Genomic DNA, 17,952 nt, shown 5'->3' on the forward strand with positions numbered 1-17,952 from the left:
TTAATCTCTTTGACTCTCTAGGTGGTACCTTTACTAATCAAGTGTGCTGTGTGGAAAGCTTTCCTTACTATGGTAGATGTGGTGATCAAACTTAAGATTGCAGTCAACCTGTGATCCCAGGTCCCTTACCACTTCAGGGATACTTAGGGTATTGTTGCTGATTTGATAGTGTGAAGAGACATTCTTTTGTGCTGAAGGGAATGATGATGAATTTCTTTGCATTCAGTTTGAGACTGTGACTAAGACACCAGTCGTTGGTTTGCGTAAGACCCCCCTGGACTATACTGACGTTGTTTGGGGAGTCAATGATTGCACCTACTTTTCAGTTATCTGCAAGCTTGGTCAGCCAAAACTTCTTAGTTTTGACCTGAACGTCTGAGAAGTATAAACCAAACAGTAGGAGGTCCAGCACTGACCCCTGTGGCACTCCACTGGTAACAGGTCTGCTGGCTGATGTGGAGTCATCCACTTTGATAATGTGTGTCTGGTTTGTGAGCAAATTGGCCACCCATCTTACAATGAAGGAGTTTACATTGAGTTTGCTACATTTATTGATAATGCCTGAATGTGGGACTGTGCTGAAAGCCTTTGCCAAATCGAAGTATGCTGTGTGCACAGATCTGCCCTCATCAATGGCCTTGGTCACACTTTCAATGAAATCCACCAGACTTAACAGGCAGGATCTGCCCTTCACAATGCCAAATTGGGCAGGATCCAGGGTTTGGAGGTACCTATGTCTTTATTTATGAGGTCTATAATGATAAATTCCATGGCCTTACAGATGAGGCTAGTCAGGCTTATGGGTCTATAATTCACTGGGTCTGTTGTTAGGCCACCTTTGTGGAGAGGAAAAACTGTAGCTGTTCTCCATTCTGCAGGAGCAAAGTCTGTAGTTAGGCTATGATTGAAAAGGGTACTTAGTGGTGATGCTAGTTCATGTTTTAGTTGTTTAGAAGACAACCTTGGATATCATCTGGTCCCATAAAGGCTGTGTTATTTGCCTTGGACAGGGCATTGAGGACCTGCTCATCAGATGTGTAAGGCAGTGCGCATGTTTGGGGGAGAGCTTGTTGTAGTTTAGTAGGCAATAAGGGAGTGACATTTTCTCCAAACCTATCAGCTAGCAAGTTTGCTATCTCTGTAGGGTCAGAGTGTGTGATACTGTTGGCAAATAGTTCTGACTTCTGCACATGCTAGGTCCTACCCCTTAGGTTATGTATGTAGCTGTAAAAGGCCTTATGGTTATCCTTGGCAGTACTTGTTAGGTTTTTCTCAAAGGAGCTCTTGGAAGATTTGACAAGTTGTCTTATTTGCCTGTTGAGGCTGACGAGGGTGCTTTTCCATTTTTGGGGTCTTGCCTTTGTTTTTTTGGACAGCAATTTTCTGCATTTATTGTAGGATTTGTTGATGCTGGATGCTTAAAAAACTAAAACCTGCAACACTTTCAGCAGACAGTCTCCCCGCTGAATATCTTAAAATAGCTGCTGAAGCACTCTCACCTGTCTTTATACTCAAAAATCATTCCATCACAGAAAGACAAGTCCCATTACTCGTAGTATACAAATTCACTAAGGTGGAATTCAACAGAACTACCCAACTACCAGCCAATAGATATTTTATCTCCATTACCAAAAATTCTGGAGAAATATATACATTCTCAAATTATAAACTACCTCATAACTAATAATCTACTTGCTACTACTCAGCATGGCTTCCGCCCTAATCACAACACTACTACTGCCCTCGTGAGATTTACTGACACTGTTAACTATTACAGGAATGAAGGCAATGCCATCTATCTTTCTTGATCTTTCATAGGCATTTGATACTGTTTCACATAACAAACTCCTAGGATCACTGTCTTATCTGGACCTAAGCCATTCTATACTTGCATGGTTTCAGGATTGGCTAGCTGGTCATCGGCGGGCAGTAAAATGGAAAAATAGACTCTCTTCTCTCTCACCTGTTACTCTGAGTATTCCAAGGGTCAGTTCTAGGCCCTCTTCTTTTCAACATATTTACTAATAACCTACAAAGTGCCACCCTACATGCCACCCTGATACAATATGCGTACGACTCTACCCTGATCTGTTCAGCCACATCACAAGAACTTCAAAAAAAAATCAATAATCCTTCACTACAGGTGAATTGTGACTAACCAACACTCAACTTATACTCAACCCTAATAAAACTAAATTGATGCTGTTCCGTCCCACAAGAGCCATAGACCCCACCCCACCATTCAAGATCACCTCCACTAACAACACTACCATTACTCCAGTCCTCCAAACCAAACTTCTCTGTGTCATCATTAATGACAACATAGGATCATAAGATCATAAAAAGTTACTAGGCTAATGGTCCAAGGGCCCTTACAACCCTAACCAAGTTCTTACCCTTATTTTCAGGATCAGCACCTATTGCCCTTGTCCAAGAGGGACACAGGTGAAACCCCCGGGGTGAATTTAGGGTCACCCATCCAATTGTCCAGATTGCATTTGAAGACAGCCAATGAGGTGCTCTGTTTGACATGAAGTGGAAGTCCGTTCCAAAGGTGTGGCAACCTCTGGGAGACAAATCTGTCCCTCCAGCAGGTTTTATTAATGTCACATACCAGGTTAAGGTCTTTAGAGCAAGTAACCCATGTACCATCTGACTTTCGATATGAATCATTCCTAATAATGCAGGGTCAGAGTTTGCCTTATATGCAAAGCAGAGATCCCCTCTGAGTGGTCTGTATGAAACAATGAAGTGACAGTAATTTCAGGCAATCCACATAGGACAGATGGTGAAGACCTTGAATTTTCCTTGTGAGGTACCTTTGCGGTTTCTCCAGTTGCTACAAGTGCTTAGAAAGGTACATACCAAAAGGAGCATTGTACTCAATTATTGCCCTAATGAGGGGAGTGTACAGGGAGGTAATAACTTCTTTTTTTTTTTATTTTTGGAGGCAATGCCCTCACTTTTGAGATGAACAATTTAGAATGCCCTTCTTACCACTCTGGAGACATGGTGGTCAAAGGTAAGGTTGCTGTCAACCTGTGTGCCCAGGTATCACACCACTAAGTACGTACTTAAGGTGTTGCTATTGATATGATAGTCAGCAGGAACATTGCTTTTACTGAAAGGAATGCTAATACATTTTTTGCATTGAGTTTAAGGCCATGACTTTGGCACTAATCATTTGTTTGTGTAAGACTGTCTTGTAGGATGTTTACATCCTTTGGAGATTCTATGACTGCTCCCAGTTTGCAGACATCAGCAAACTTTGTCAGCCACAGACCTTTAGTTTTTGCTTGTACTTTGGAGAAATAGATTCCAAACAGTAGAAGTCCCAGGGACTGATCCCTGTGGAACACCACTTGTTATAGGCCTGCAGCTGGAGGTGGATTCTCCTATTTTGACTGTATGTGTTCTATCAGTGAGCCATTTAGCAACCCTTCTAATGATATATGGGTTGATGTATAGTTGGGTGAGTTTGTCAATGATGCCTGAGTGGGGGATAGTGTCAAATGCCTTGACTAAGTCCAGGCAGGCTGTATGTGCAGATTTCCCTTCGTTGAGGGCTTTGGTGACTGTCTCAAAGAAGTCTATCAGGCTTAACAGGCATGATCTCCCTTTGACAAATACAAACTGAGTAGGGTCAAGTGTTTGGAGATTACCTATATCTTTGTTGATAAGGTCCATGATGAGTTGCTCCATGGCCTTGCAGATAAAGCTAATCAGGCTAATAAGTCTATAGTTCCCAGGGTCAGTGGAAGCACCATCTTTGTGCAAGTGAATAATGGTGGCTGTTTTCCGTTCAGTTGGATGAAGCTGGTGCGTAGTCTTTGATTGAAAATAGTAGCCAATAGTGATGCTAATTTATGTTGGAGCCCATGTAGGATGCAGCCTGTGATGTTATCAGGTTCCATAGATGTTATGTTTTGGCCTTAGGGTTGACATTTATGATCTGCTCTTTAGAGATACAAGGTAGAGGAGAGGTGTTAGGGATGTCATGGAGTGCATGTGGTGGAGACAGGGCAGTGAAGTTTTCACAGAACCTGTCAGCAAACAGGTTAGCTATGTTCACATGCTCAGTATATGTGGTATCATTAACTACCAGTTCTGCACAAATCTGGACCTTTTCTTTTAGGTTACAGCTGTAACTATAGAATGCCTTGCGGTTGTCCTTTGTTGGGGAAGCTAATTTGGACTCATTTGCTTTGGAGGACTTCACAAGAAGTCTTATTTGCTTGTTTAAGCTGAGGAGGGTTTGTTTCCAGTTTTGAGAGCTCGGTCCCTCTTACTCTTAGACAGCAATTTCTTCCTTTAATTGTAAAGCCTGTTAATGGCAGTTGTCCACCAGGCAGGTCTGCTCTTCCTTGAGGAGCTTGTTTTGGTTCTATCAGGTACAGCTGAGTCAATGCAGTTACACAGCTGTTTGTATAAAGCTTTGGTGTAGAGCTCAGCATAGTTGCCAGTTCCATCTGAGGGAGGTGCAATGAAGCTATTTATACCATCCAATAAGAGGTTAGAATCTGCTTTGGAGAAGTTTTTTAGTTTAGTTGTTGCTGGGGTGGGGTTAGGTGTGATAGTTACTTCAATTAAGACCAATTTGTGGTCAGATCTCACCAGGGAGGACCTCACAGTAGGGGTGCCACAGTGGTCCTCCATATTGGTGAGTACTAGATCCAGGATGTTGGCACCTCTTGTGGGAGTGTCAACCAGCTGGTCCAGGGCATTGGTGTTAACGAAGTCAAGGAACCTTTGGGCAAATGTGATTGAGCATGAATAATTTACCCAGTCAATGGATGGGTAGTAAAAGTTGCCCAAAACCATGGTGTTTGGATGTATCTTGATAGACTCAAGTAGACCCAAATAGGCAGAGTGGGTGTCCTGATTCATGGAGGGGGTCCTGTTGCTGGCAAACATGAAATTTGACCTTCAGATAGCTGAAACCATAAAAATTAAACAAAACAACCTCCCTATACAGAAGTATAATACCTTTGTAATAATTCCAAAGCCATTATTGCTAGAACCCATTTAGGCTCCACTCTCCTCTGCACATCTCCCATTCTGGTTAACATTAAAAAATCAGATCTAAACAAACTTGAAAACTATTATAAAATTGCAAAGTTCACAACAGATGCAACTTACAGATCCCGTCATTGCTTGGCCTTTAAACAACTATTGTGGCTTGAATTGCCCAATATGCTCACATTCAACCAACTTTCTATGGCCCATCAAATACTTTACCAATCAGAAGAAAAAAAAAAAAACATCTCTTAAAACCTGCTAACTCATTACTCAAACACCTATGTTCCAGCATCAAATCATTAATCTGCATAACCAAAAGTAGAAACCCTGCTGGGGGTGCCCTGTACTCAAAGTGCATTGCAAAATGCTGGAATTCCTTGCTGCTAAACATTAGGTCCACAGCCAAAACATCTCAAGTTGCACTTATCCAGGTCATGGATATGCTCTTGTTCTGACACAATTAGTCGTTACTTAGTTAATAAACTAAGTATAAACAGCCAGCCATGTGAAATTCTCCTCTCCCCTTCTCTTTTCCTCCCACTATGCAGAGGAATCTATTATAAATCCCAATAAAGGATGCCTTCGCCAAACTACACAACACTCGTCTTTTCCTTGCTGTTTCTGATCTCGTTTTTAAAAAGAATGTTACTCAATTTCCTGTGCTGCGTTATCAGTCTAAAATGTAATCCATGAATGTTTTAGTAAGAAGAGCATATTGTCCACACTTGCTAGATTCTATTTTTATTGCCTTGTAGATGTACTTTTACTTAAATGGATTGCCTATTGTATGTAATGGAGCTTGCTACTTAGATGACCCTGTTATATGTACTTTTTATTTGCTTGTTTGGATTGTCAGTTGCATGTAATGGAGCTTTTCTCTCTGGGCCTCTACTGAAAATGGACTCTTTTGTCCAGTCAAACTTTCCCTGTAAATAAATATAAAATAAAACTAAAAATAAATAAATAAAATAAAATAAAGTATAGAATTCCCAGTTAACAGTGGAGTAATTAACTCATTACATTCGAATGACACTTCCAGGTGCATCTGCAGTTGACTCCTACTGATGCCTCTAGGCATCAGATATCGCTTGTTCATATTTGCATCAGTAATTCCACAACTATGTAATATACAACATTTTACAATTTTATGTTAAAGCTTATGCAATACCAAACTCAACTACATTATTATCTGACCTCTGTCTAGTGCAGGTAAATAGATAACTGTTGTTTTTATATTAATTCATATAGATGTAATTTACACATTTTTTCTAAATATCTCAACAACCAAAAAACACAGACAGAACTCCTTAGCCTCATATGAAAGATCTCAGCTAAATGAATAAAATGTTGCTAACATGTATGATGTAACTTGAGTAGGTGCTGAGATATTGTGAGTTGTTTACAAAATATTTCAAATGTAATAGTTACTGTGTTTACTGTGACTTATCAAATTTAGTTTAAGACATAGAACCTAAAGAATACTACCACTGTAAAAATAGCTTATGCTGAAAAAGTTTGCCATTTATACTTATTTTATAATCTCTATGGTTCCAGAGATATGAAAAAGAAGTTATGTACTTACCATAATGTTCCATCTGTGTTGTCCATCTTCATTTATCCTTGACATATAGGTTCAGTTCCGAATATCGGAACCAACTCGGCCATTACTACAGTCCAAGAGAACCAAAAAAATCTCTCAAGCTTAAGTCCTACCCAGAATGCTCCTCTCCAATTTACCTAAGATCGAGTTTGCAGATAGAAAAAAAAAACAGAAAGTATAATCTTAAAAACACCTTTAAAGACATATCTGGTGCCATATATGAAAAAAATGCATAAATAAGACCATAATTCATTCCACCAAGAGATCTGAATGGGAGGGGGATAGAGGGTGGTGAGTCAAGGATAAATGACGATAGACAACACAGATGAAATGTTATGGCAAGTACAGAACTTCTTTATCTGGTGTTGTAAATCTTCATTTATCCTTGACATATGGGACGGAGTCCCCAGCTACCCTAGATCCTGGGAGGGCTCAGGGAAGGATATTCCTGAGCACCACAGAACCAAAGGATGCTCTTCCCCTGGAGACCCCAGGTCCAATTTATAATGAGTAATAAATGTATGTGGGTAGCCCATGTTGCTGCTACACAAATATCATCCACGGAAGCCTTAGACTGAAACACTGCTGAAGTAGCCACAACTCTGGTAGTGTGCGCCTTAACAGGCCATGGTAATTCACCTTTCCTCCTGTTGTATGTAAAGGAAATACAATCTTTTAGCCATTGAGATAAGGTAACCTTGGTAAATGGCTTGCCAATTCTAGTACTTGAAAAAGAAACAAACAGCTGATCAGACTTCCTAATGTCTTTTCTTCTATGAAGATAGAAGCATAGTTATATATGAAAATGTAGTAAATGTGAACAGAATTTCCCTTTGCTTGAGAAATTAGGAAAAAATGATAGTAAGCTGATTGCCTAACTGATATTCTTTTCTGACACCACTCTTGGTAAAAAGGAAGGGTTTTTCTCAAGGAAACCCTGTCTTTGTGAAATGTCAAATAAGGTGGTTTGCAAGATAAAGCTTGAATTTTTGAAATCCTTCTGGCAGAAGCAATCACTACCAGAAAAACATTTCTCCAAAATAAGAATTTCAAGTTGCATTTGGAAGCAGGCTCAAAGGGAGAATGCACTATTGTCTGTAACAACAAGTTTAGATCCCAAGATGTATACAGATTCTTACACAGAGGTTTTAACATCAAGGTCGCTTTTAAGTATGCTTTGCAAAGTCTACGACAAATTAATGAACATTTCTTAAATCCATTATGAAATTTGAAATAGCTGCTAGGTGAACTCTGATAGTAGAGGAAGAGGCTGCTGCTTCAAAGATCAAAGCCAATCTTTTCCATTTACTATTTTAGAGTTTCCTGGAGGAAGACTTATGGAAGGCTAAAATAATCCTATGAACTGGAGAAGAAAGTTTATTACACCCGGCAACCAATGGAACTGGAGAAGCCAAGCCGTGAGTTTGAGGTTTTGGAGGTTTGAGTGAACTAATCCCTTTAGATGGGATAGGAGATATGGATCTGGGTCCAGAGTCCATGGTCACTAAATCAAATAAGGCCAGAGAAAAGGGAACTAAGTCTGTTGAGGCCAGAAGGGAGCAATGAGGATTAGTTTGCTCTTCAATCTGATTGCTCTCTTTACAAATTGAGGAATTAATGGAACTGAGGGAAAGGCGTACAGAAGTCAGGAGGGCCAATCGTGCAAGACAGCATCTATTGGGGACTCTCCTGGAGGGGGGACCAGGGCAAAGTAGCTGCTGCACTTGTTGTTCAGGGGCAATGCAAATAGGTCACAGCAAGGCTGGCCCCCGTGTCAAAAAATCTTTTTTGCCCCTTTGGGATTGAGACATCACTCATGAGACAGAAGAATGAATCTGCTCAGTTTGTTTGCTATCCCATTGGAACTCCCTTGCATATGCATTGCTATTAGAAATGGTTGGAAGAAATCACACACTGCTAAACTCTGAGACCTTCTTGACAAAGGGAACAAGACTAGGTTCCTCCCAGTTTCTTGATGTGCCAAACCACCGACATATTGTCTGTTTGAATCGCAATTGTTCCCAAGGGGAGAGCAGTTTGAAAGGCCTGCAATGCTAAAAGCACTGGCCTTAGCTTTAGAACACTGATATGTAAGCTGGCATCCATGGGGGACCAAGTGCCTTGGACAGTCGTGCCCAGATAATGCCCCCCCCCATCTGGGAGGCATCGATGGTCACTATGGCTTGGGGTTGACATGGGACAGAGGGCAGGCAAAGAGAATTTCCTCTGAATGACTCCACCATTCCAGATCATTCTTGTAATGGTTGGTAATCAAAATCTGATCTGATATTGCTTGTAACATTATAGGCCACTGAGATGCTAGAAGCCACAGTAGAAATGTCTTGAGAAATTTTGCTATGGGAACTAATGATATGGTCACTGCCATCAAACCTAAGGCTTGTAGGACTAGTCTTGTGGCTACTCTCTTGTTTCTGACAATTTTTTGCACTTGTGCCTTGATCTTTTGCAATCTTAGATAAGGCAGGGAAGCTATGCAAGTATTTGTATTTAGGACCACTACTATGAACTCTAAAGTTTGAGTTGAAGTCAGTTGTGATTTCTCATAATTTACGGTAATCCCCAGGTTGGCACACATCTGGAGAAAGTAGTCTCTTGCTTGTTCTAGAAGATGCCTGGTGGGACAAGTAATGAGCCAGTCGTATAACTACGGAAACACCAGAATATTTGCAGTCTGAAGTGAGCTGCTACTACTGCCATGAATTTGGTGACCACCCTGGGGGTTGTAGTGAGACCAAAGGACAGAGCTCTGAACTGAAAATAACTGGCTTCCAGATGGAATGGGAGAAATTTCTTGGTGCGTTTGTCCATTTTTATGTGGTAATATGGATTCTGGAGATCCATAGAGCACATCCAATCTTCTTACCCTAGAAACAGGAGAATATACTGAGCCGTGACCATCCAGAATTTTGTTTGTCATACTGACTTCTTTGAAACACTTAGATCCAAAACTGTTCTTCAGTCCCTGTCCTCTTTGGCACTAAAAAGAATCTTAAGTAAATCCTGGATTTTATCTGGTCTGGTGGGACCTCTTGGTTAACTCTTTTTTCTAGCAGTTTCTGAATTTCTAATGCTGCTGGTTCCCTCTGACTGGGTGAATTCTCAGGGACCTTGCTGGAGCTGTGTTGAGGGGAAAGGAAGGGTATGATGTATCCTATGGTTATGATCCTGTGTACCCAAGCATCCAAAGTTATCTGAAGCCAGGCATGTTGTTGCAAGGATAAATGCCCCCGACTGATTCCAGAGGAAAGCAATCAGGTCTCCTTTCAGGAGTGCTGTTAGGGTTTCCCAGGAAAAGAGTCCCTGGAAAACTGATTTTTTTGGTGGCCACCTCTGCCATGTGGATGGCATCATCCATTAAAGCTCCCACCTCTGGCCCTGGGGGAGCCAGTGCCAAGTCTGTCCTGGAAAGGCCCTTGGGACTTTCTGAACCACATTTTCCCACTCCTCTGGTTCCAAGAATAAGGCCATTGAGGAATAGAAAAATGTACGCCCACTGCAGAAAGGGTGTTTCCATCTTTTTCAAACCTGGACAAGGCTTCTCAAACTTTAGGGCCAAAAAGGGATGATCCATCAAAGGGGGAATTAATGAATGAAAACGTGAATAGGTCAGCAAATTTGCACAAGTGCATCCAGCCGTGCCTCCTTATGGCTACACTTGATCCCGCTGCTTTAGTCATACCTTCAGATGCATATGCGGTGAGCCTCATGGATGAATTTAAAATGCACTCTAGTGTGACTAACAGAAGCAACCTTATCTTGGACTCCTTCAGTTATGGCTCCTGCCAGGGTATCTGATAGCTCTTTAATCAGATCCCTTTGAATTATGAAGTGTGGCATGAAGTTCAAAGACTGTAATGCAAAGGTCGATAAAGCATAAACCCGCTTGGCAAACTTATCCATTATCTGAGACTCTCTATCAGGAGGATGGATAGTGGAACTTTCCTCTGCTAGTTCCCTTGTTTGTAGCTGCTTTTACCACCATGGCATCTACCACCAATCCCTTTGCCCAAAATATATGATCCTTGGGTGCAATTAGAATTTTGTCTGGCCTCTTGGGGATTTGGGGATGGGTTCTATGGTGTCAAGAGCCTTCCACACCCACTGCAAGATCAGCTTAATGAGTTCATCAGTGGGCAGAGTTACCCAAGAGGTAGATGGCCATTGCCAATGCCTGCAGGTACACTGACTCTTCTGAAGAGGACTTTTGGCATGTCCAGTCACCTCTCTGTTTAAGAATCTCAAGGATGTCTCAAAAGGAGACGTCTTCCAGGGGTGAATGTGGGGAACCCTTCCCTTCATCAAAATTGGTGCTTCTGTGATGGATTTCTCCAGGCAATCTAGGTGTTTCCTCTTACACTTTCTCTTTCTCCTGAGATCATCCACTGAGGAGGTTTCAGAAGAGGACAAATCCTGTATAGGTGAGTCCTGCAGTTTTGTTGCTTGCTGTCCAGGTGTTGGAATTGGCTGAAGCTCTGGATGAGGGGAAGGGTCATCAAACTGCTCTGAAAGAGCCAACTGAATGCCCATGACAGAGCCCTCTCCATGGCCTGGAAAGCTGGTTCCTCCCAAAGAGGGAATGAAGCTTGGAAATGAGAAAGACTGCATTGGAACCATGGTCCCTCCCCACTCCAAAGAAACCCCTCTCAAAGCTGAAGCCAGGGTAGATCTAACATGTGCCGAAGCCACAAGGTGCAGAGATGGCTCCAAAACACTGGAGTTGAGTCCTGTCCCCCCAAAACTGACAGCATAGCCACAACCCCGAGAGTCCTCCAGATCTGAAAGAGCTGAAGAACTCAGGGTAGAAATCGGAGCAGGAGATGGAGATCTTTCTGGAATCAAAACAGTGAGTACTGGGAAACACAGAGCTAGGATCTCCAAAGCCTCAGAGGAAGAAGACTAGGTGGGTTGAAGAAGAAAAGGTTTTGGCACTAGAAGGGGCTGGAGCCAAGGATATACCTGAGAGTCCCCTTGCCTTAAGGAACTGATCCAACAACCTCAGCACATCCATTTCTGTCAGACTCTAGGTGGAACAAATTGACAGGGTAGAAGGCAATTTTGGTCATTCCAAAAAGGGGCTAGGTAACTGACCTGCAAAAGGATCTATGGACAGGTAGTATCTGGTCCTAGGATGATCAAGAAAAGAGAATTCAGTGTTTTCTGTTGGCACCAATGACATCAGTGCCAAAATGGGAGACGGCACTGAGACTATCAGTTCCATGGTCTGGTCTTGGATCTGCACCAACCACTTCGGCACCAATGGAGGAGGCACTTTCAGTACCAAGGGCGGCACCAAGGTATCTTTTGAAGTAAGTGTCATTTCTGCACTGGTAGAGGGAACCAACGTTTTAAGTCTTTTGGTCACCAGAGGGAGGAGCTGGCACCAATAGTCCTCTTTCTAGGAATACAAATGTCAAGGATAAATGAACATTGACAACATCAGATTATTTGTTTGAAATGTGAGGATATAATTTGATTTTGTCAAAAGGCTTGGGCTCTACCCATTGGAAGTTACAGTGCAAACATCCTGAGCTCCATTGGAGTGAACGAGTTACAGTCACCCATGAATATCATATTGGGTTGGATGGTGAGTATTTCCAATTAGTTTAATTACATGGTATTGGTTTGTTGGGTCATAGAGGGGGACCTATAACTTTCAAGGAAGTGGTATTGGATTTTGCCTGTGGTGATTTGAACATGGAGTAACTGAAGTGCATTGTCCTGTTTGACCAACCTTGGGGTTTATTTATTTTTGAGGTAAAAAGACACACCTCCACCTTTAGCCCCTGTCTAAGTAGTTATTGACTAACAAAAATTGTCAGCGATCTATCAAACAATCAAAACCTTTACACGGGACAGAGCAGCAAAATACGAGGAAAATCAAGATAGTCAATCAAAGTCAGCTAGTTCAGAGGTATCGTTACTGGCAGTGCAATCGATTGATTGTTTGTCGATAATCATAATGCTAAACTGCCCAGAATTTTACACATATTCTTCTTAATTTTATCCTGTCCCATGTAAAAGTTTTTATTTGCAAACTTTCATATTCTAATTGTCAGGAAGACTTGAATATGCAGAATTCCTTGTAATGAGATCTGCTTGATTACAATAGGCATGCTGATTGGGAGTCCAACCAGTGAGCATGTTTTTAAATATTAATGGACATTTTTTTTCTAATGCTGCTTATAATGTTGACAGATGCATGTTCTTGGTGTGAGTAATTTATTTTTGTTTTACATTTGTGGCCAAAGTCCCTTTTTAGCCATTACACAGGCCAATGAGGCAAAACGTTAAAGAATATTAAGACAGAAACGACATAAACAAAGCATTGCCTTATAATTCTATAGAGCACTGACATACATGACAGAACATTCAAGGGAGTTGTAAAGGAGGCGTAATTATAAAGAGCTCAGGACTTATTATTACAATGATGAGACTCAGCTATAGGAGAGCTCTTAACACATTAAGACTGATCGTGACCTCAGCAAGTATTGACAGTGAGCATAAATAACACTATTGTATGAATATGTATGTGTACACACGTACACAGGCACGCACACACATGTATGTACACAAGAACACATGCGTACGGGCATGTGCGCACACACCCAAACACACACACACACACACACACACACACACACACACACACACACACACACACACACACGCATATATGTGCAGACACATGCACATACACACACACACACACACACACGCACACACACAAGCACACACATGAGCATGACACACACACACACACACACACACACACACACACACACACACACACACACACACACACACACACACCATTCCTCTCAACCTAAAACTCAAATGTCTCTCATTTTTTTATGAGTTCAGTCCTGAATGATTTACCAATAATTTGTCAGAAAACCACAAATTTTGGAGAAACAGACCAAAAATATGAGGCAAAATTCTAGACATTCTGCAAAAATCTGGACAGTTGAGTGGTATGACACAAACACACGTGAGTGCACACACACACACACACACACACACACACACACACACACACACACACACACACACACACACACACACACACACACACACACACACACACACAGACACACACACAGGCACACACACACACACGTGCACGCATGCATGAACACACACGCATGCATGCACAGGAGCACATACATGCGAACACACACAGAGAAGAAAATATGTCTTCAGTATTCAGTGTGTATAAATCAAATTGGCATTCTCTTGAAAGACTTTTGAGGACTTTGTACACAATTTACAGTGCATTGTAGACCATCTCAACAAACTATTTGTCAGCACTGGTTTTACAGGACCCCAGGATGTTTGTCTTCCTTACACTTAGGGAACAATATTTCCCAACATTTCCACTCTTCTATGAAAAGCTTTCCTCCCAATCAGAGTCTAGGTGATTGAGACAGTAACATACTCCTGGTTGTTTCATGTACCCAAGGAGTAATTTGAAGGTTTGTAGCGTGTGGTAGCTGCCATCGCTATATTGTTTTTGCATTTACATATTAAACTTAGACACTCCAATCAAATCTATATTAAATCTATAAAATAAGCAACCACTCAAGCACAGATTTATAATTTAAGGACCTAACTTTAAAAATCTGTTTTATAAAGAATTTCTGAACCCTTTTCCAATATCTTAATTTTAGAACAACAGCATGTGTAGTCTGCAGTACCGTACTCTAGAGTAGGTCTGATGATAGCTTTAAATATGAGTGGAAGGACCCTTTCATTCGCACTCAATAGTCTGCACAAAATATCCCTGGTGACTGAGTAGCAACTTCTAATAACCGATGGCATGTTGCCTTCAAATGTAGATTTTATCAATAACTACTCCAAAATCCCTAACAGAGTAGGTTTCAGCCAGGAGGACATTGTTTGGAGTATAGGGGCAATAGGGTCCATCCGTCCATTCTCGATCCTTTTCCCATTTTGCACATTGGATCGGGGTGTCACTTGAACACTGACAGTCATCTCGAGCCAAGGTTTACACCACCGGATGGCTAGTCCTACAGCAGCAGTTTATCCATACCACTTGTTAACACACACAGTCGCACTTAAGGTCAATTTAAAGTGCCCAATCCACCTAATGCATGTCTTTGGAATGCGGGACAAAACCAGCAGGAATCCCTCATGACTGCAGGAAGGACATGCAGACTCCACAAAGAAGTCACCCCAGTCGACAATCGAGCTGAAGAACCTCTTGTTGTGAGGTGAAAAAGCTAATTGCTGCACCACTGTGGTCACAATAGGGATCATTTACTATAAAATGAATGACTTTTATTTTTCTTGCAGGAAATGTTATATTCTATAACAGTGTCCAGTGATGAAAGGAATACAGGTGCTTCTACACCCCTACCTAATCAGATATTTCAGTTAAAGTTTTCCCTACCTTTGTGTGATCAACAAATTTACTGGTTCGGATTTCTCTGGAAATAAGAAACTTTTCCATAAAGATGTAAAAAGGTGCTGGTCTCAGAAATGAACCCAACTGCACTCCCGGTAGCACTGTTTTAACCTTGGAAGTAGTTTCTGCTACCTATGAACTTTAATGACCTTCCATATAGAACATTCATTGTCTACCTTGTCATATATCTGTTAAGCCCCCTGTCCTTCCAGTTCCCTCACTATGTCAACACCTGGCACCAAGTCAAATGCCTTTGGCAGGGTTAGGTAGACAATACTCACTGGTTCAGTGCTTCCCATAAATTCTGATTAAAGTTTGTCAGATTTGTTATACCTTACCCTTACCTACCTTTAGTAAGGCCATATTGCTAGATATCAGCCTCAGATTTTAATTTGTTTGACCTGAAGTTGCAAAGGACTCTTTCAAAATGTTTGCCTACAATACAAGATAGGCTGATAGGTCTATTGTTGTCCATAGTTTTAGTAGTCACTCCTTTTAGGAAGAGAATTACATCAGCTTCTTTTTGAAGTCAGGAACATATCAACACTAAGATACTCTTAAAATAAACAATGTTGGACAGAAAGAAACCATTTAAGCCATCTGGACCAGAAGCAGAATTAGCTTTGATTGAATTTAAGACTTCCTCGAGGCTTCATTGAATATAGTTGGGCAACTATCCCAGTCAGCAGTAACTGAACGATGGTCTTCTTTATTACCTTTACTGGACTACTCTATGAACTTATCCACAAATAAATCAGAAATAATTTGAGAATCAGTTATCTCAAGCTTATCTGCAGGCCAAGGATAGAGCTTCTAGACTGATTATTTCTTCTGTAATGGTTAAATAAGGCTTTGTTGTTGAGAGATGTACAGGTTGCAAACCTTAACTCATAGCACTTTCTAGTTTTATAGTTTTACATACTAAACTTCTGAGAGCCATCTTAGCTTTCTGATGTCTGTATTTGTCAGTTGGGCAGGGCGCTTCCTCAAAGACAAGTTGCAACTGTTTCTTTCTTCTGTTTGCCACATAATTAACAACAATAAGCATAACTGAAATTGTAACTGGGCATATATAGAAACTCCACTTCCCCTTTTGAAGCTATAATTGTGATGTCCCTTCTATCCAGGAAGCCACAGTGGCTCGATTGAATCACTGTACCACGTTTCAGTAACTAAGATAATATCTTTATCTCCACCACCTAACCTAGCTTTTAAAGCCTTAAATTTGTTATTAAGACTCCTGACATTACACAAGTTATTTATTATTTTTAATTTTTTTTACTGTCTTTCCTGCCCCCCCCCCCTCCAAAAGCAAATACTAGTCTGGGTAAGTTATGTAGTTTATCATATGAGAGTTATTTATTTCTATTCACCATATTTTCCTATATCAGTAATGCATCTATTTTGTAAATTAAGCTAACCTTTATCAGGGCAGTTTCAAGAAGCAATGTGTTATACCGAGGAACTAAGAAACATACGTGAAAATCCATCTGTTGTACTGAAAACCATCATTTGTTTCACCTCATCCTCAAAGCATCTAAACTAGCTTCATCTTCATAATTCACCCCCTCACCCCCCCAACTACCAGTATGATATCAAACCTCCTAACAAGATCATTTAATATCATTATGGCTTTCCTCGTGTAACTCATTTTAGCTCAGCTAAGGCTGGTAACCTTAGTACTGTCAAAATCAACATGGAGAGGTGAGTTCTTAACCTCTGTCAGCATTGACTCTCCTATTACCAAGATTGCATGTGGCATATCAGTTGTATATGAGTTCCCCCTAGTAAGTCACGGACTTTGAAGTAAAAGGTTGGGAATAGCATGTGTGTCAGCTAGATCTGTCTCTATAGCAGGAGTAGAGATACCACTGAGATTAGACTCTCCTCCATTGCTCCTGTCCTCATCTTTATAGCTGTCTCTCCTCTGATGGGATGTTTCTTTTTGTAGAAGTAGGTTATGAGATATGCAAAGTAAAAACAAGAGATCATTTTGAGGAGTAACACCTGAAGTTACATCAGCCTGTTTTAAGTGACCTTTGACAACAGTCTGTAAAAGTTGATTCAGCTCAGTAACAGTCAGTGATGTATTATCTGTTCAGGATGACGCTTCATGAGTAAGAAATATATGTCACAGAGGCATCAGTCTGCAATTTGAGTTGGTATATATAAGTAGCAGGGGGTGCTAGGTATGCACCCTCCCCTTGGAGCATGCACATTGTATGACTGCTCCTTTGAGCTCAACATTTTTTTGATAATCTTATTTGCGTAGATCCATCATTAAGTAGATCAGTTTAAGTATATAAACATATCTATATATATCTATATATCTATATCTATCTATATATATATATATATATATATATACACATACAGATAGATAGATAGATATAGACAGACATATAGAAATACTGGCATTTGCTGCAATGTTGACATTTTTGCTAAAACCGACAAACAAATGGCAATTCAATTTTGTGTATGGGTCTGATGCTATTCCTTCGGCCATGCAGATTTTAAAACAACATTTTTGCAGGGGAAAGTCCCACTGCACATCCCACACCCACTGTTAATTATTTATTCTAAGTCTGAGACCACACAGTCCCCAGGGAAAGGGCATATTCCCCAACCTTGGGGATTGTGTGATCTCACACAACTTGCAGTCATCTGTTTTGTTGACCAATGTGTGTTGGCAAAGAGACGTTAATTTTAGTTTACACTGTCTATGAGCAGCTAACCCATATATATTTTTTAAGACAGTTCAAAATTTTGTTTAGATGACAACTACTGATACAGATTACTTCAGAATACATCTGATTGTATATGCATTTCACATTCCCTGTAACATTTATATTCCTAACCATACTATCACTTGAATTCTTTGCCTTTC

This window comes from Protopterus annectens, chromosome 12.part0 (assembly GCF_019279795.1).
Source record: "Protopterus annectens isolate FY-2018-M chromosome 12.part0, PAN1.0, whole genome shotgun sequence".
NCBI lineage: Eukaryota > Metazoa > Chordata > Ceratodontiformes > Protopteridae > Protopterus > Protopterus annectens.